The sequence below is a fragment of the Hemiscyllium ocellatum genome, chromosome 39 (genome assembly GCF_020745735.1).
Source record: "Hemiscyllium ocellatum isolate sHemOce1 chromosome 39, sHemOce1.pat.X.cur, whole genome shotgun sequence".
Lineage (NCBI taxonomy): Eukaryota > Metazoa > Chordata > Chondrichthyes > Orectolobiformes > Hemiscylliidae > Hemiscyllium > Hemiscyllium ocellatum.
Window position 1 is genome coordinate 572,270 of NC_083439.1, and position 20,655 is coordinate 592,924.

The window sequence follows — 20,655 nt, forward strand, 5'->3', positions numbered from 1 at the left end:
CCAGCAAATAGAAGGGGGAGCCACGGTCCAGCTCCTCCGCTCCGTCCTCCGCTCCCTCCTCCGCTCCCTCCTCCACTCCGTCCTCCACTCCCTCCTCCGCTCCGTCCTCCGCTCCCTCCTCCGCTCCCTCCTCCGCTCCCTCCTCCACTCCGTCCTCCACTCCGTCCTCCGCTCCCTCCTCCGCTCCCTCCTCCGCTCCCTCCTCCGCTCCGTCCTCCGCTCCCTCCTCCACTCCGTCCTCCACTCCGTCCTCCACTCCCTCCTCCTCCCGCGTCGCTCGCCTCCCCCGTGACAAATCCAGTCACAGCCCATGCCTCCCTGGCCCCGCTCCTGACCCCCTCTCCCATGACCCCCTGACCCCGCCCCCATGTCACGTTGGCCCCGCCCCTGACCCCCTCTCCCATGACCCCTTGACCCCGCCCCCATGTCACGTTGGCCCCGCCCCTGATCCCCGCTCCCATGCCTCCCTGGCCCCGCCCATGGCCTCACCCAATGCCTCCCTGGTCCTGCTCCTGACTCCGCCTCCATGCCTCACTGCCCCCCTTCTGACCCCCTCTCCCATGACCCCGCCCCCATGCCACGTAGGCCCCGCCCCTATGACCCTCTGACTCCGCCCCTATGACCCCCTGACCCCGCCCCGGCTCAGGGCTGCAGGGCGAGTAGCGGGCGGAGGTGCTGCCTGAGGGAGCGACCTTGTTCAGGTAAAGGCACAGCCTCACGGCCGGCCCTGATCCGGACTCGGGGTGAACTGTGGCCTTGAGCCTGAGCGGAGTTGGCGAGGCCCGGGCCGGGGAGGGGAGGGGGTGAAAGCAGGGAGTTGTTGGTGAGGCTCGGGGCGATGGGGTCATTTCGGGGTCAGTGTGGAGTCTCTCTCCAGAACATTCTGTGTGTATTACATTCCCATTGCCAGCGGCCGCAGGGTTTTGTTTTCTCAGAGTTTGTATGATTCTGGTTTTAAGAGGGAGGGGGCTGAGGGATTACCTCCAGGGTCAGTCCGGAGCGGGCAGAGGGTCAGGGGTGGGGGGCTGAGGGTCAGGGGTGTGGGGCAGTTGGTGGCGTGGTCAGGGGGTGGGGGTTAGCGGTGTGGGGGTGGGGGAGTTGGCAGTGTGGGGGTGGGGGAGTGTGGGGGTGGGGGAGTGTGGCGGTGTGGGGGTGGGGGAGTTTGGCGGTGAGGGTCAGGGGGGTTTGGCGGTGAGGGTCAGGGGTGTGGGGGGTTTGGCGGTGAGGGTCAGGGGTGTGGGGGGTTTGGTGGAGAGGGGATAGAAAGTGTTTGGATCAGGTGAGGTAGGAGGCGGTCAGGTTTGCTGTGCTCTCTGCTCTGGGTTGTGTTATCATGTTATGTGATGTTGAGTTTGTGCTGAGTCACAGGGTTTTACAACCAGGAAAGAGGACCTTCAGCCTGTCATCTCTGTACTGATCATCCAAGCCCCATTTATCGTCATGCCATTTTCCAGCACTCTAGCTAAAGCCTTGTGTGTGCCGTGTTTAATGACCCCTTTACTGTGTTCATCCTTATCTACTGTGTCAATAGATTGCCCCTCCCTCAGCCTTCTCTGCTCTAAGGAAAACAATCCATGTTTAACTAACCTCTTCATCACTGAATTGCTCCAATGTTGGTAACCTTCTCCTGATTCTCCTCTGCACCCTCCCTAGTGCAATTGCATTCTTCCTATTCTGTGGCAGCCAAAAGGTTTCTCTCAATTCCAGTTGTAGTCTAACTAGTGTCACATACAGTTTCATCAAAACCACCTTTTTCTTGCATTCAGTACCTTGACGAATAAAGACAAGTATCCAACTCAACCATGTTACCAAGCTGTCCTGCTGCTAAATAATTCTTTGTCTTGTTAGTCCTCCCAAAAAGCATCACTTCACACTTTTCAGGATTTCAGTCCATTTACTACTATTCAGTCTATCTCAGAGTCACAGAGATGCACAGCGTGGAAACAGACCCTTTGGTCCAACATGTCCATGCCGACCAGATATCCCAAGCCAATCTAACCCCACCTGTTAACACCCGGCCCATATCCCTCCAAACCCTTCCTATTCATATACCCATCCAAATGCCGTTTAAATGTTGCAATTGTATCAGCCTCCACCACATCCTCTGGCAGCTCATTCCATACACGTGCCACCCTCTGCATGAAAATGTTGCCCTTGCGTCTCTTTTGTATCTTTCCCTTCTCACCCTAAACTTATGCCCTCTAGTCCTGGACTTTCCTACCCCAGCGAAAAGGCTTTACCTATTTATCCTATCCATGCCCCTCATGAATTTATAAACCTCTATAAGGTCACCCCTCAGCCTCCGATGCTCCAGGGAAAACAGCCCTAGCCTATTCAACCTCTTCCCTATAGCAGAAATGCTCAAACTCTGGCAACATCCTTAAATCTTTTCCGAACCCTTTCATATTTCACAACATCCTTCTGATAGGAAGGAGACCAGAATTACATACAATATTCCAACAGTGGCCTAATCGATGTCCTGTACAGCCACAACATGACCTCCCAACTCCTGTACTCAACACTCTGACCAATAAAGGAAAGCATACCAAACACCGCCTTCACTGATCTATCTACCTGTGACTCTACTTGCAAGGAGCTGTGAACCTGCACTCCAAGGTCTTTGTTTAGCAACACTTCCCCAGGATCTTACCTTTAAGTGCATAAGTCCTGCTAAAATTTGCTTTCACAAAATGCAGCACCTCGTCTGACCGGCCTATCTATGTCATCCTGTAGTCTGAGACTTTTTGTCTTTGCTATTTACTATACCACCAATTTTTTTTGTCATCTGAGAACTTACTGGTAAACCTACATTCAGGTCTAGGTCATTAATGTACACAACAAACAGCAAAGGATCCAGCATCAAACACTGTGGTATACCACTAGACACAGGCTCCCAGTTGCAAAAGCATCCTTTAATCATCACCCCTCTTCCTGCCACACCAGTGATGGATCCAATTAGCCAAATTGCCCTGGATCCCATGAGTTCTTAGCTTCTTGCCAGTGTCTCACATATTAAAAGCCTTAGTGAAGTCCACGTAGGCTACATCCACTGCACCACCCTCATCTCCATAGCAAGTAACCTCAAAACAAAAATCAAATTTTAGATTTATCTTTACGAAACCATGCTGACTGTCTTACTATTAACCCATGACCTTCCAAGTGGTAATTAATTCTGTTCTCAGAATTTTCTTCCAAATATTTCCCGCTTATTATGTTAGTTCCTCTGGCCTGGAGTTTGCTATTTTACCCGTATCACCCTTCTTGAATAATGGCACTACATTAGCTATCCTCCAGTCTCTGGCACTTCTGTGTAGACTAACAGGAAGCTGGAAGAACAGTAAGTCAGGCAACATCAGGTGGTGGAGAAATCAATGTTTCACATCAAGACTGTTTCCTGATGAAGGGTCTCGACCTGAACAACTAACTTCTCCACCTCCTGGTGCTGCCTGGCTTGCTGTATTCTTTCAGTGTCCTGGTTGTCCACTTGTATTCTAGCATCTGGAGTTTTGCTTTTGTCTCTGGCACTCCTGTGGCCAGAGAGGATTTGAAAATTAATGTCAGAGCAGTTGCAGTTTCCTCCCTTGTTTCCCACAGCTGCTTCAGAAACATATCATCTGGGTCTGGGGATTCATTCACTTTCAACCTGCCAAAATCACTAATCCCTCCTCCCTCTCAATGATAATTTATTCAGATATGATGGCCCTTCTCCCTGATTTTTGGATCTATATCATCCTTTTCTACAGTGAATACAGATGTAAAGTACTAATTAAAAACCTCAATTATGTCTTACAGCTCCACACGCAGATTGCCACTTGGGTCTCTAAAAGGCCCAGCCTTGATTATTTTAGTCCCTAATATACTTACAAAATACACTTGGAGTTTTCTTAATGCTATCAGTGTATTTTCTGGCTCTTCTTTGCTCTCTTAATTTCTTTTTTAAACAACCCCTTGCCCTTTCTATTCTGTGCCTTCTGCTGTTTTGAGCCTTCACTGTCTACCACAAGCTTCCTTGTTTTTTCTTATTCAATGCTGTACATTCCTTGCCATTCCAGGGCCTCTCGGGAATTATTGGTTACCCCGTACCTTCACCTTTGTAGGAACATGGTGGCCCTGCATATTCGCTGTTTTCCTGTTGAATGATTCCCATTGCTCTGCTGTGGGTCTTTGTGCAAGATACTGCTCAGTCCACTTTGGCCAGATCCTGTCTTATTAAAATCAGCCTTTCCTCAGTTAGAACCATTATTTCTTTTTCTTTATCCATAATTACCTCAAATCGCATCAAGTTATGATCCTTGTCATCAGAATGTTCCCCCACTGACACATCTGTTACTTGCCTGGATTTTTTAACCAAAGATTAGCTTCAGCACCATTCCCCCTCTCGTAGGACTTTCGATGAAATTACTTTAAGAAAGCTTTCCTGGATACAGTTCTGCCCCCTCTAACTCTTTAACACTGTTTATCCCAGTTAATACTGGGAAAGTTGAAATATCTTACTTTTATAGCCCTATTATTTTTACACATAAGATTTACCTACAAATCTCTCTTTATATCCCTTTCTAACTGGGGGTCTATATTTCATCCCACAAATGTGATTGCCCCCTTACATATTGTTTTTAAATTCTACTGATGTGGCTTCAGTGGAGGAATCTTCTAAGATATCATCCCTCCTTACTGCAGTAATTGACTCCTTGGTCAATATTGAACACCACCTCCATAATGTTACACCCGTCCCTGTCTTGCCGAAAAATTCTAAACCCTGGAATATTGAGCTCCCAGTCCTGTCCCTTCCTCAACCATATCACCATGACTACAATGATATCACATCCCTTGTGTTAATCAGTACCCTCCACTCCCCTCCCTTCCTTACAAGACTCCTTGCATTAAAATGAATTCCATCCAACCTTGCCATGCTCCTTTGTGACTTGACTCTGTACTGCCTTCTGAATGTGCTTGCTGCTTCTGTTATATGTGACTGTGCATCAACCCCCACTATCTCCATTCCATATCCCATTCCCCTGTCAAATTGCTTTAAACCCCACTAACCTGCACTAGCAAGACACCCACACCCATCCACACCCACCCCAACCCACGTTTAGGTGCCACCCTTGGATCTGTACATGTCACTTATTTCCCAGAAACAAAACCAGTTATCCAGGAATCTAAAGCACTCCTTCCTGCTGCAACTCTTCAGCCATGCAGTAATCCTTTATATTTGTCTATTCTGATACTCATTAGCCCACAGCACTGGGACTAATGCAGAGATTAAATCCCTAAAGGTCCTGCTTTTTAATCTGCTACCTACATCCCTAGATCCCACATTTTTCTTAAGCTATGTTGTTGCCCTAATGTGAGCTATAATCTCTGGCTGTTTGCTCTGTCCCCTTCACAATGACCTGCAGCCATTCAGTGATGTTCTGGGCCCGGCCCTAGGAAAGTAATAAACTGTCCTGGAATCACATCTGCTACCATAGGAACACTGGTCTGTACCTCTCACTGGGTACCCCTTAATCCTACCTGCGCCAACTGTGCTGTGACTGCGCACTCACTGTTAAAGCGCACACGATCTATTCCTGAGTGAGATGTTCTCTAGGGCTTTCCTGTCTACATACTTGCTTCCCTTTTTACCCATGATGATCACCCATTCCCTTTTGATTACACTTTCTTAACCTGTGGCAGGTCCATGCTCTTCATATAACTCCTAGCATCCTGGGTGCACTGCTGTGCCTTCAACTGACACTCCAGCTTATTAAAGCTGCAGCACTTCCTGCAGAAATGGTCATCCAGGCTGCTGGCAGTGTTAAAGATTTTCCACATACTGTAGTCTGTGCAACAGCCAGGACTGAGCTCCCCTACCTTGTCTTAGTCTTAAACTTAGTTCAGTTACATTAGCTTTACGCTCCTTCCTTTATCCTAAATTAGCTTATTTATATTTCTTTACTATATTGGCACTGTCTCTCCGTTGTTTCTAGTGGCCCTTCTTTCAAAAACAATTTACAGACAACAGTGTAACCTCATGGTAGATGGTCTGACAGATGCTTTATCTCTGGGGCAAATGGGACATTGAGGTTGCAAAGAGACTGGTTTAACTTGAGACTGTTGCCAGAACATTTACAAGGATGTTGTCAGGACTCAAGGGTCTGAGTTATAGGTAGAGGTTGGACAAGCTAGGGCTTTTGTTTTCTTTAGAGCGTAGGATACTGAGAGGGGATCTTAAAGAAGTGTATAAGATCGTGAGAGGCATGGATAAAATGAATACACTTAGTCTTTCTCTAAGGGTTGGGGAATCGAGGATTAGACAGCATCAGTTTAAGGTTAGAGGGGAAAAAATAAAAGGGAACTGAGGGGTAACTTTTTTACAGTGGGTGGAATGCATATGAGGTGAGCTGCCAGTGGAAGTGGTTGAGGCAGGTACGTTAACAGTATTTAAAAGGCATTTGGACAATTATATGGATAGGAAGGATTTAGAAGGCTTTGGGCCAAGGGCAGGGAAATAGGGATAGCATGGATGGACATTTTGGTCGGCCTGGACCCGTTTGGGCCAAAAGGCTTGTCTCTGTGCTGTAGGGCTCTATGACAAGAGACGGATTTTGGAGTAGGAAGTGAAATTTGGTTCTAGTCTTCCTAAGGTTTATTAAGAGGAAATTTCGGCTCTTTGGATTGTGGATGCTCCATAAGCAACCTGCTGATTTGGACCTGGTGGAAGGAGGTGATCATCTCAAGCAGAGTAAGGTTAGTGTCTGTTTGAAAACCAACACTTCACCTTTGACAAAGTTCTTGAGGGACTGTGTATAGCTGATAAATAGGAAGGGTCAAGGATGCATCCCAAGGGGCATCATTGGTAATGGTGAGAAAGAGCACAAAGAGAAGTCATTGCAAGACATTCTGTGGCTACAATTAAACTGGACCTGAGTGAGAGCAGTCCCTGCCAATTGGACAACAGTGGCGAGGTGTTGCGTGGCGAGGTGTTGGAGGAGGATGGTGTTGTCAATCCTGTCGAAGGCAGATGGGTCGAGAAAGATGAGGAGAGAAAGTTTACTCTGTCGCAGTTGTGCAGAATATCATTAGTGACTTTAAGCGCATTCCTACTGCTGTGGAGCAGTTTAAATGTGAAATTCTGGGACCCCCCCCCCCCCAAAAAACAACCTTGTGTATTCTGATTCCCTGTTCCACCGAATTCAGACACGTCAATCCATGTGACTCTAGTGTTATTAATATTAATCCTTAACTTCATCAACTCTAGATTGGACTTGCTGTTGCTTCAGAACCAACCTGCACAAAGGAAGGGCATTTAAACAATAGCCTGATTACTACAAGGCCAAGTATAAAGCAACACAGAATAAGTACAGAGAATGGAGCAAAATACAGGGGCAGTGAACAGAGAGAAATAAATGGGCAGGAAAAAAAGAGACTCCTTGACATTTTGGTGCTCTCATTGACTGTACTAAAAGGGAGCTTGAAACAGGATTTGGTGACATGTTCTCCTAAATCTCCATTTGTTAGCAATGTCAAGGTGATGTGTGGCCTCGATTTGAGAATAATCAATTGGGTTCTGTTCTGTAGTTTAGGTGCAGCAGTTTATGCTGAGCTAGATCCTGGGAGATGTTTATCTAGTTCTAACAGTAAAGAGATCCTAATAACTATAGAAGCCACAAGGTCCATTAAAAATAAAACACTCAATTGTGTGCAGTAACATGGAGGAGTACTTGCAGAATGTTGCATAACCTGAGTCAGTCTGAGCAGTGACAGGAGCACCAACACAGTGAACCCGCGGGTGAACTTGAGGAGTGGGGTCAGTCAGAGTGACCCTGGGGGTGAACAGCAGGATAAATACCTGAGGAACGGGTTCAGTTTGGGGAGAGATAAAATACTTGTAGTCTGCTAGGAATAGAGAGGTGGGGCGAGAGAACTAAGTTTGGTGATGAGTTGCTAAGGTTGTGTAAGCTGTTCCTACATTATTGTCTGTAGGTGATAAAGTTGATTTAGTCAATAAGATTCTCAAAGGAACTAGAACCTGACCCAATGGAATACTCCTCCAGCAATATATCGAAAATCAGGGACACTTGCAGTGTTCACAGTGACTTTGTATACATGAAATGTGTTCAGCTGCAGTTCCTGATTTGTCACATGAAGTACTTGGAGTTGCAGATGGCCTCACTATGGAACACCCATGAGGCTAGAATAGTTGTGGATAGCTCTTTTAGTGAGCTGGTCACACCACCAGTAAGATAAGTGTGGGCAGGCAGTGCAGAAGTCCCCTTGGCCATTTCCCTCCTTAACAGGTATACTTGAGGTGGGAGGGTTTTGAGGGGGAATCTCTAGGGAAAGCAGCCAGGTCAGTGGTAGCACAACTGGCATTATTGTACAGCAAGTGGTAGTGATGGGGATTGTACAGTCAGGGGCATAGATAGTTATTTCTGTGCCTGCAAATGAGACTTCAGGATGAACCCAGGGTCAAGGATGTCTCTGAACAGGCACATGATATTCCAAAGAGGGAGGGTGAGCAGAGGGAGTTGTGGCCCATATGCTAAAGACTTGGCAGACAGAGAGATGAGGTCCTGCAAAGGGAGTTCAGGGAGGAAGTTGAAAAATAGGAGATGCCACCTGTAAGCGCTTGGCCCATATCCCTCCAAACCCTTCCTATTCATATACCCATCCAAATGCCTTTTCAGTATTGTGATTGTGCCAGCCTCGTCCCCATGTCTGGCAGCTCATTCTGTATATGCACCATCTTCTGTGTGAAAAAGCTGTCTCTTAGGTCCTTCTAAATCTTCCCCTTTCACCCTAAGCCTATGCCCTCTAATTCTGGACTCCCCCAACCCAGGGAAAAAAGCTAGTCTATTTACTTTATCCATGCCCCTCATGATTTTATAAACCTCTATAAGGTCACCCCTGACACTAAAGCCTCTGACACTCTGAAGACAGCCCCTGCCTATCCAGCCTCTCTGAATAGCTCAAACCCTCCAATCCTGGCAGCATCCTTGCTGACAATCCAGCTTTTAATCGGACTGTCTGGAGACTATGCCGAGCTGAACTGAAGAAACTTAACACAACACCTCCAAGCTAATTTCTGAAAATGAATCTGCAATGAGCAGGAATGTGTTGCTTGTCACTCACAGTGCTGTCTCCAGAGGATTGCCATGTGAGTAAAGATAGTGACAATTCAAACAGGCAGTTTGTAGAGTATGAGAACAGTACAGCATAGGGACCAGGCCTTTCGGCTCGCCGTGTCTGTGCTGACCATAATCCCATCTGCCTGCCAATGGTCTGTATCCTCTATTCTCTGCCTATTCATGTCTCTGTCTAAATGCCACTTAAATATTGCTACTTTATCTGCTTTATCACCTTCCCTGGCAGCATGTTGCAGGCATTTACCACCCCCTGTGTTTAAAACAAAACTTCCATCGCACACCTCCTTCTCACCTTGAACTGAGGCCCCCCCCCCCCCAATATGTGGTATTTCCATCCTGTGAACTAGACTCCGAATATCCACCCTATCCATGTCTCATAATTTAATAGACTTCCTTTTGATTGGAATCTCAAAGGGCTGAGGCTGGAAAAAACAGCAGAGCAGTTAAGTTTCCAGAGATTTGACCCTTGGCCATTTCTCTCTGAACTAACTCTCATAACCACCTTTACAAGCTCTTTCATAAATATGGCTTTGATTTCAGTTTTTGGTCACATCTCTGACAGTGGTTCAATATTCATCCTTTCATCCCTTTTACTCCAACTTTGCCTTGTGCCTTGGAACGTTTTCTATTCGAAAGGAACTATATCAATGCAAGTCATTGGGCAATGTGGAAAGAATATTATTCCATATCTGGCTGTTCTGCACTATATCTGGGAGTGTGTCAATGTTTCAGAAAAATGCAGCCATTTAAATTTCAGTGAGTCCCACCTTTAATCTCAATAACTGGCATAGGCACTGTCCATTCCTCTGAGCTAGGGGAAGGAGCCTACGTCCTGGAGCAATAGCCAGCATCAAGGTGTTAGCCAATGCTGCAGGTGAGGGTGTTATTCTCTTGCTGTGGAACGGCCACAGTTTGAAGGTTACCTAGATTCTGACTGCCTGACTTCTGAACCTGAATGCTCTCTGGATATTTGCAGGATGCACCAAGTACTCTGTGTACCTGGAGTTGGTACAATTAATTAGACTGAGTGGATCGGGAGGAAAGTGCAATTCTCACAGTGGGAGCAGTGTACCGTTTGAGTGTGGAATGGGTAAATGTGATGAGTATCATCCTGAAATTAATACAGAAATATTCGGTCTTAGGACTCACTGACACACACACACTGCTGCTTCGTATTCGTAATGTCTACCACTGCACATTTTGATGCTCAATCATTTCTAAATGGGTAAACAATAGTTGCAGGAGTAGGCTATTCTGCCCTTCGAGCCTGCACCACCATTCGATACGATCATGGCTGATCATCCTTAATCAGTATCCTGTTCCTGCCTTATCTCCATAATCCTTGATTCCACTATCCTTGAGAGCTCTATCCAACTCTTTTTTTTTAAATGAATCCAGAGACTGGGCCTCCACGGCCCTCTGGAGCAGAGCATTCCACACAGCCACCACTCTCTGGGTGAAGAAGTTTCTCCTCATCTCTGTCCTAAATGGTCTACCCCGTATTTTAAGCTGTTGTCTCTGCTTTGGCACTCACCCATCAGCGGAAACATGTTTCCTGCCTCCAGAGTGTCCAATCCTTTAATAATCTTATATGTCTCAATCATATCCCCTCTCAGTCTTCTAAACTCAAGGGTATACAAGCCCAGTCGCTCCAGTCTTTCAGCGTAAGGTAGTCCCGCCATTCCAGGAATTGACCTCGTGAACCTATGCTGCACATTCTCAATAGCCAGAATGTTTTTCCTCAAATTTGGAGACCAGAACTGCACACAATACTCCAGGTGTGGTCTCACCAGGGCCCTGTACAGCTGCAGAAGAACCTCTTTGCTTCTATACTCAATCCCCCTTGTTATGAAGGTCAGCATGCTATTAGCCTTCTTCACTACCTGCTGTACCTGCATGCTTACCTTCATTGACTGGTGTACAAGAACACCCAGATCTCTCTGTCCTGTCCCTTTACTTAAATTGATTCCATTGAGGTAGTAATCTGCCTTCCTGTTCTTGCCATTAAAGTGGATAACCATACATTTATCCACATTAAACTGCATCTGTTATGCATCTGACCACTCACCTAACTTGTCCAGGTCACTCTGTAATCTCCTAACATCCTCTTCACATTTCACCCTGTCACCCAGCTTAGTATCATCAGCAAATTTGCTAATGTTATTACTAATACCATCTTCTATATCATTAGCATATATTGTAAAAAGCTGAGGTCCCAGCACTGATCCCCACAGTACCACAGTATTTCACTGGTCACTGCCTGCCATTCCGAAATGGAGCTGTTTATCACTACTCTTCGTTTCCTATCAGCCAATCAACTTTCAATCCAAGTTAGTACTTTGCCCCCAATACCATGCACCCTAATTTTGCTCACTAACCTCCTATGTGGGACTTTATCAAAAGCTTTCTGAAAGTCCAGGTACACTACATCTACTGGATCTCCCTCATCCATCTTCAGAGTTACTTCCTCAAAGAAATTCCAGAAGATTAGTCAAGCATGATTTCCCCTTCATAAATCCATGCTGACTCTGACCTATCCTGTTACTACTATCCAGATGTATCGTAATTTCATCCTTTATAATAGACTCCAGCATCTTTCCCATTACTGAGGTCAGACTAACTGGTCTATAATTTCCTGTTTTCTCTCTCCCACCTTTCTTAAAATGTGGTACAACATTAGCCACCCTCCAATCCGCAGGAACTGATCCCGAATCTATCGAACTCTGGAAAATAAATCATCAACGCATCCACGATTTCTCGAGCCACCTCCTTCAGTACCCTGGGATGTAGACCATCAGGCCCCGGGGACTTATCAACCTTCAGACCAGCAGTCTCCTTAAACTCTTTCCAAAGTGGGAAAATGAGGACTGGGAAGCTTTTAAAGAACGACAAAGGATTACTAATAAGGAAATAAGCAGAGAAAAAATGAGGTACGAAGGTAAACTAGCCAAAAATATAAAGGAGAATAGTAAAAGCTTTTTTAGGTATGTGAAAGGCAAAAAAATGGTTAAGACTAAAATTGGGCCTTGAAGACGGAAACAGGGGAGTATATTACGGGGAACAAAGAAATGGCAGAAGAATTGAATTGGTACTTCAGATCTGTGTTCACTGGGGAAGAGAACCATTTGATCTGTTGGTTATAGAATCGCTTAGATTCGTCTATCACTTGCTGTCTGGTAGTTTCCCCAGCTTCACATCTCCTTTATGGATTCATCTGCTCTGACAAAACTTCCAGCAGTATCCATTGAACCAGGGCTAATCCCCTGGCTTGATGGTAGTTGCAGAGTGAAGGATATGCTGGGCAATGAGATTGCTTTGCTGCTGAGAGCCCACAGCACCTCATGGCTGCCCAGTCTTGAGTTGCTAGATCTGATTTGAACAGAAAATACTGCAAATGCACAGCAGGAAAGGCAGATCCTGGAGGGAGAGAAACGTTCATTAGAAAAGTTATTCACTTGACAAGTTTGGATGAGAGGTTATGGACTTGAAATGTTAAGATACCCACACGCACGTGCACACCCCCAACAGATCTCCAGCATCTGCCACAGTTTGATTGTCTGTTTTGCAGTCACTGTGTTTGTTAATGCTGCATCCTGCACTGTCACTGGTAAGCTTATGTACACTCACTGTGATTCATAATCATACCTTCAAGTTCTAGAATTGACAGCTTTTGGAACTCTGTGGTTGATAATCCAGTAAACAGATATTCAAACGGTTTTCCTTTGAGAGATTTGAAGTATGTTTGAGCAGCAAGTATAAGCTGGTAATATTCCTATAACTTTATTGTTTGTGTTCCATGTCTCCGTTTGTGAAAACATTTTGCTGGCCAAAAACCATAAAATTAAATTACTTCAAAAAATTGGTTCAACTTATTGTAAACAAGTTGCTTAGAAGTTCTAAAATACCATAGCAACCGATCTTACATTTGTACAAGAAGGACTGATTGCACCTGAATTGTAAAAGAACTAATACACTGGCAGAGAGATCTGCTAGAGCTGCTTGGGAGGATTGAAACTAGTAAGGTGGGGTGGGGTTGGTGGAGGGAAGGGCGTGTGCAGAGAAATAGTGAGGAAAGTGATCAGTCTGAGACTGCTACAGTTGGGAAAGGGAGCAAGTCAAACAGTCAGGCAGCAACAAAGCAGAGAACAAGGTAGGACTGATAAACTAAACTATTTATTTCAATGCAAGAGGCCTAACAGGGAAGGCAGATGTACTCAGGGCGTGATTAAGAACATGGGACTGGGATATTCTAGCAATTACAGAAACGTGGCTCAGGGATGTACAGGACTGGATTTTCGCTGCACTTTGGATGCTGCCTGAACTGCTGTGCTCTTCCAGCACCACTAATCCAGGACTGGCAGCTTAATGTTCCAGGATACAATTGCTACAGGAAGGATAGAAAGGGAGGCAAGAGAGGAGGGGGAGTGACATTTTTGATAAGGGATAGCATTACAGCTATGCTGAGGGAGGATATTCCTGGGAATACATCCAGGGAAGTTATTTGTGTAAACTGAGAAATAAGAAAAGGATGATCACCTTATTGGGTTTGTATTATAGACCGCAGAATAGTCAGCAGGAAACTGAGAAACAAACTTGTAAGGAGATTTCAGCTATCTGTAAGAATAATAGGGTGGCTATGGGAGGGGATTTTAACTTTCCAAACATAGACTGGGACTCTCATAGTGTTAAGACTTTAGATGGAGAGGAATTTTCTAAGTGTGTACAAGACAATTTTCTGATTCAGTATGTGGATGTACCTACTAGAGAAAGTGCAAAACTTGACTTACTCTTGGGAAATAAGGCAGGGCAGGTGACTGAGGTGTCAGTGGGGGAGCACTTTGGGGCCAGTGACCATAATTCTATTAGATTTAAAATAGTGATGGAAAAGGATAGACCAGATCTAAAAGTTGAAGCTCTAAATTGGAGAAGGCTAATTTTGATGGTGTTAGGCAAGAACTTTCAAAAGCTGACTGGAGGCAGATGTTCGCAGGTAAAGGGACAGCTGGAAAATGGGAAGCCTTCAGAAATGAGATAACAAGAATCCAGAGAAAGTATATTCCTGTCAGGGTGAAAAGAAAGGCTGGTAGATATCAGGAATGTTGGATGGCTAGAGAAGTTGGGGCTTTGGTTAAGAAAAAGAAGGAATCCTATGTCAGGTATAGACAGGATGGATCGAGTGAATCCTTAGAACAGTATAAAGGCAGTAGGAGTATACTTAAGGGGGAAATCAGGAGGGCAAAGAGCAGACATGAAGGGTTAAGGAGAATCCAAATGGTTTTTACAAATGCAATAAGGATAAAAGGGTAACTAGGGGAGATCCAAGATGGCGGGGACTCAGCAAGTCTGAGTTTACAGTGCTCTTCCCAAAACCTGGGTAAAGTGAGTTACTCACCCCCACCACACTTACCAAACCACCCAAAAAAATGTTCTAACCTTAATTAGCTGTTTACTATTATATTTAAGCAGTTTAATATTAAGTGGATAATGAGTAAACCAAAGGGATCCCGCAGCTCTCAGAAAACAAAGACCCCTCCCCCACCCTCCTCTCCTCCTCCGGCTGCAGCTGATGTAAAAACAGGCCTTGAAGAGATGATTGCCAGGCTGGAAACGACACTCGTCAATTTCATCGCAGAATCCAGACAGAGATGGAATGCATTCGAAGAAAAGCTGCAGAAACACAGCCAGGCTCTCGAGGAATTACAGGGCCGAGTGAAGGGGGCGGAGCTAAAGGCCACGACCTCCGAGGCTGCAGCACAAACAGCTGCAGAACAGGTGCGAGCTCTGGAGCAGAGAGTCCGGGCCTTTGAAATCTACATGGATGACCTGGATAATAGAAATCGGAGAAAGAATATCCGTCTTCTGGGCCTCCCTGAACAAGAAGAGAAGGGACAGTTAGCAGTATTTCTGGAGCGATGGTTGCCCCAGCTTTTAAACCTGGGGGCTGAAACTGATCGGGTAAGGGTGGAGTGGGCCTACCGGGTCGCAGTACGCGGATCTGGCCCAAACCAGCGCCCATGCCCGGTCCTGTTCCGGCTGCAGAGTTATAGGGAGAGGCAGATACTCCTGGATGCCTCCAGAAAGCTTGGAAAGGATCCTAAAGCCATGATCCATGAAGGATCCAAGATTATGTTATTTCAGGACTTCTCCCCGGCTTTGGCACGAAGGAGGAAGGCGTTTGATGAGGTGAAAAAATGTCTAAGGAACTTAAATATTCAATACACCTTACGCTACCCAGCGACGTTATGCTTTAACCACGAAGGATCCGAGTATAATTTTAGATCACCAGAAGAGGCTAAGGAACTTTTAGACTCGTTTAAATAAATCGTAAGAGACCATTAATGTTGGCTTGCCTCTTCCACACTCTGTGGGGAGAAGTGGATACTTTACTCTACTTTACTTTTGCTTCTGGGAGCAGGGTTGTCTTCCCTTGCTATTTTAAGTTATTATACTTAACTGTAATTTGTTGGAGTTGTAATTTTATAGTTATGTGTGTTTGTACGTGGCATTGATGCTATCAGATATACTCAGGTATGGGTGGGGAGGTGTGGGGGTGGGGCGCTCACTGTCAACTCTAGCTCGGTATTATATCTAAATCCTATTAAGGAGCGCCCGGGTCAAGGGTGGGACACTGTTTGGGAGAGGATATGGTGGACCTTTAGAAAGGAAGTAAGGCCCCCTGAGAACAAGGGGGAGGATCTCCATTCAAACATGTTTTATTTTTGTTTGTTCTTATTGTTTGGAAATAGTTTCCTTTTTATTATACTGTTATGAGTGTATTAGAGAACATTTTCTCTTGTTTGAAGGATGTAAGTGACCCAACTATACACTCTGGATAATTGTGGATTAGATTAGTAGTTAACTGAGTTTCATTGTTTTTCTTTCTTCTTTAGTATCATTCCTTTGAATTTTGATGATTATATATTTAAGATCTATTTTTATATTAATGTTTGTGCTTGAAAGTTCTGTTTATTTTTGTAAATCTGTCAAAATATTAAATTTCTAATAAAAATATCTTTTTAAAAAAAAAGGGTAACTAGGGAGAGATCAGATCACCAAGGCGGCCTTTTGTGTGGAGCTGCAGGAGATGGGGGACATAGTAAATGAGTTTTGCATAATGGAAAAGGGCATGGAAGATATAGAATGTGGGGGAATAGATAGTGACATCTTGAAAAATGTCTAGATGACAGCGGAGGTGGTGCTATATGTCTTGAAACGCATAAAAGTGGATAAATCCAAGGCCTGATCAGGTGAATCCTAGAACTCTGTGAAGCTAGGGAAGTGATTGCTGGACCCTTTGTTGAGATATCTGGATTATCGGTAGTCACAGGTGAGGTGCAGGAAGACTGGAGGTTGGTTAACGTGCCACTGTTTAAGAAAGGTGGTAAGGACAAGCCAGGGAACTATAGACCAGTGAGCCTGATGACGGTGGTGGGCAAGTGGTGGGAATCCTGAGGGACAGGATTTACATGTATTTGCAAAGGCAGGGACTGATTAGGGATAGTCAATGTGGCTTTGTGTATGGCAAATCATGTTTCACTAACTTGATTGAGTTTTTTGAAGAAATAATGAAGAGGATTCATGAGCGCAGACCGATGGATGTGATATATATGGACTTCAGTAAGGCGTTCGACAAGGTTCCTCATGAGAGACTGTCTAGCAAGATTAGATCTCATGGAATACGGGGGAACTAGCCATTTGGATACAGAACTGGCTCGAAGGTAGAAGACAAGGTAGTGATGGAGGGTTGCTTTTCAAACTGGAGGCCTGTGACCAGTGGAGTGCTGCAAGGATTGGTGCTGGGTCCACTACTTTTTGTCATTTATATAAATGATTTGAATGTGAGCATAAGAAGTAGGGTTAGTAAGTTTGCAGATGACACCAAAATTGGAGGTGTAGTGGACAGCAAAGAGGGTTACCTCAGATTACAACAGGATCTGGACCAGAAGGGCCAATGGGCTGAGAAGTGGCAGATGGAGTTTAATTCAGATAAGTGCGTGGTGCTACATTTTGGGAAAGCAAATCTTAGCAGGACTTATACACTTAATGGTAAGGTCCTAGAGAGTGTTGCTGAACAAAGAGACCTTGAAGTGGAGGTTCATAGCTCCTTGAAAGTAGAGTCGCAGGTAGCCAGGATAGTGAAGACGACGTTTGGTATGTTCTCCTTTATTGGTCAGAGCATTGAATATAGGTCATGTGGCTGTACAGGACAATAGTTAAGCCACTTTTGAAATATCGCGTGTAATTCTGGTAGCCTTCCTATCGAAGGATGTTGTGAAACATGAAAGGGTTCAGCAAAGCTTTACAAAGATATTGCCAGGGTTGGAGGATTTGAGCAATAGGAAGAAGTTGTATAGCCTTGGGCTGTTTTCCTTTGAGCATTGGAGGCTGAGGGGCGACCTCATAAAGGTTTATCAAATCATGAGAGGCATGAATAAGATAGACAGACGTGGTCTTTTCCCTGGGGTGGGGAAGTCCAGAACTAGAGGGCATAGGTTCGTGGTGAGAGGGGAAAGATATAAAAGGGACCTAAGGGTAACTTTTTCCACAGAGGGTGGTACGGGTATGGAATGAGCTGCCAGAAGAAGTGGTAGAGGCTGGTACAATTACAACATTTAAAAGGCAACTAGCTGGGTACATGAGTAGGAAGGCTTTAGAGGGATATGGGTGAAGTGCTAGCAAATGGGACTAGATTAAGTTAGGAAATCTGGTTGGTATGGACAAGTTGGAACAAAGGGTCTGTTTCCATGCTGTACATCTCTGACTATGAAAGTGTACTCGGTGCTTCAAATGAACTTTGTTTTGCCTGAGGAAGTAATTAGCCAACAGCCTAATTGGAGTGTTCGGGTGATTTGTTAGAAGTGATGCATCTTGCCAGGATTGAGGAGAGGAGTGTCAGCTAATTGGCACAGTTCAGAGTGAGTGTCTTGGGTGAAGGTCTATCGAGGAATTGGGGAATGCTGTTAAACCCAGTGATTCCATGTTAATAAAGGCATAGAGTATGAATTAAGAAAGTTTGCTAAGCCTTTATAAACACAAGTCATACTCACCTGGAGTATCCTCCCTGGTTATCACAGTCTAAGGTATGTCATGAGCTTTGAGAAGCTGCTGATGCAATTTACAGAAATTATCCTCAGGATGAAGAACTTCAACTCAGTGAGGAGACTTGAGAAGCTGGGATTCTTCTGCTTAGAGCAGGGAAGGTGCATTTCTCAGAAGTGTTCAGAATTATGAAGGTTTTTTTTAACCAAGAAAATAAGTAGGGTAGAAATTGTTCTATTGATAGAAGGGTCAGAGATTTTTGGAAATTAACAACCAGATTTGAAATGAGAAGTTTATTTTCATGTAAGTCGGCACGGAGACTCGATGGTTAGCTGCTTCAGTGCCATGGACCCAGGTTTGATTCCACTATCAGGCGACTATCTGTGTGGAGTTTGCACATTCTCCCCGTGTCTGCATGGATTTCCTCCGGGTGCTCCACATTCCAACCCCCCCCCCCCACAAACCAAAGATGTGCAGGTTAGGGTGGATTGGCCATGTTAAATTATCCCATAGTGTCCAGGGAAGTGCAGACTTAGTGGATTTGTCATGGGAAATGCAGGGTTACAGGTATAGGGTTGGGGGTTGAGTATGGATGGGTTGCTTTTCAGAGAGTCAGTGCACACTCAATGGGCTGAATGGCCTCTTTCCACACTTGTAGGTATTCTATGAAATTATAATCTGGAATGTGCTGCCTGAAAGAGTGGGGAAGCTGGTTCAGGAAAAACCTTTTAAAAGGAATTGGATTAATACTTTAATTGCTTGGATGGAAATTTGCAGGTGAATTCCCCAGCATATTCCTAGCCTCGGACCTGCTCTTATAACCACAGCATTTTACATGGTTGGTTCAGTTGAGTTTGTCATCAATGGAAACCCCAGGATGTTGATGGTGAGCTATTCAGTGATTTTAAAATCATTGAACGTGAGTGACGATGATTGGATTCTGTCTTTTTGGAGATGGTCAGTATTTGGTGTTAGAGTTGTGAATATTCATTGCCACTTTTTAACCTAAACTTGGATATTGTCCAGAGCTTGTTGCATTTGAACATGAACTGCTTCAGTGGCTGAGCAGTCGTGAATGTTGTTGAACATTGTCCAGTCATCAGAGAATATGCCCACTTCTGGCCTTATGATGGAAGCTGAAACTAGTTGGACCTAAGCAGAAGCAGCAAGAGGCTAATTTTTATTTTAGAGAGCTTAAATGTTAAGGTGGTAATCTCTGGATTGCTACCTGATCCACAAAAAAAAGGCATTGGGTAACTAAGATCAGAGATCTGAATATGTGATTCAAAGATAGACGTAGGGAAAGAGTTTTCAATTCATGGGGTACTGGTGCCATTATTGAGATTATAGGGAGCAGGTCATTATGACCATTTTCACCAGACATTCACTAAATATCCTGGAGAATCTCAGAACCAGTTCTTAGGCATTTGCAAAACTCTTCCAAATTCTTTCCTCTGAATTGTGTTAGAATGAATGTTCCTATCAACTAGCTGCTGGTCATTTTGCTGATGAATCAGTGACCTGAAGGAAGGTGGATTTGTAATTGCTGGAGCTGACTCTTCATAATCAGGTAAGTGCACCTACTGAGTTAATCGTACAATGACACAGCAGCAGCAGGAGGCCATTTGGCCCATTGTCCCTGTGTCCTCTCCCCAGCTATTTGAAAATGCTATTCTCTTGCTCTGTATGTTGTCCTGACCTCCTCAACTTGGTGGTCATGATGTAACTGGGAAGATAGGGCTGATAATTGAGCTCTTTTGTTCTCACAGCTTTCACAAGTTATACAACATCCCCATGAGACACCAAACTAACCAATTTTCCTGATTGACTACTGCTCTGGACAAAATCAATTCACACCGGGTTTCATCAGTAAAGTAAAATAAATGTCTTTATTGTAGCACATTTAACTTTAATAAATAACAGAGAAGAAAGCACTTCTAATCAACTACTATGTAGCTTAAACTATATCCCTTCAAAACTCCAAACGCATGTATGCACTCAATTACAATTGAGGAGTGTTGTCAAACAGAGATCTAGGGTTCTTTGAAATTGACCTCTCAGATATGGTGAAGAATAATCATGAGGGGCATAGATGAGGTAAATAGCCAAGATTTTTACCCCAGGGTAGGGGAGTGCAAAGTTAAAAATGGCATAAGTTTAGGTTTAAGAGCAACCTGGAGGCAGTTTTTTCCCACACACAGTGGTATGTACATGGAATTAGCTGACGAAGAAAATGGTAGAACTGGGTATAATTGCAACATTTAAAAGATGTTTGGACAGGTACATGGATAGGAAGGGTTTAGATAGATATGGGCCAAACACAGGCCCAATTGACTTGATCAGTTTAGGAAACCTGGTTGGTATGGATGAGTTGGGCCAAAGGGCCTGTTTCTGTGGGCTGTATACCTCTGACAGCTGCCCTGGCATTTACAGCTTTTAACCGTCTCCAGCTGCACCAAGCAGTTGTTAGGCAGAATTTCCTTGACTT

The 20,655-nt window shown here is 44.7% G+C and overlaps 1 protein-coding gene across 4 annotated transcripts in view; it reads left to right on the forward strand.

The window, feature by feature from the left end:
* Positions 1-622: 622 nt before the first annotated feature.
* Positions 623-20,655, forward strand: part of sqor (sulfide quinone oxidoreductase) — a 41,764-nt gene continuing 21,731 nt past the window's right edge. For 2 of the 4 annotated variants that reach the window (XM_060852964.1, XM_060852967.1), the window contains exons 1-2: positions 642-701; positions 11,809-12,058. The gene's annotated coding sequence lies outside the window, so the exon portion shown is untranslated. Of the gene's footprint in view, positions 702-11,808; positions 12,059-20,655 lie in introns of all 4 variants that reach the window. The other 2 variants (XM_060852966.1, XM_060852968.1) reach the window with 2 other exon arrangements.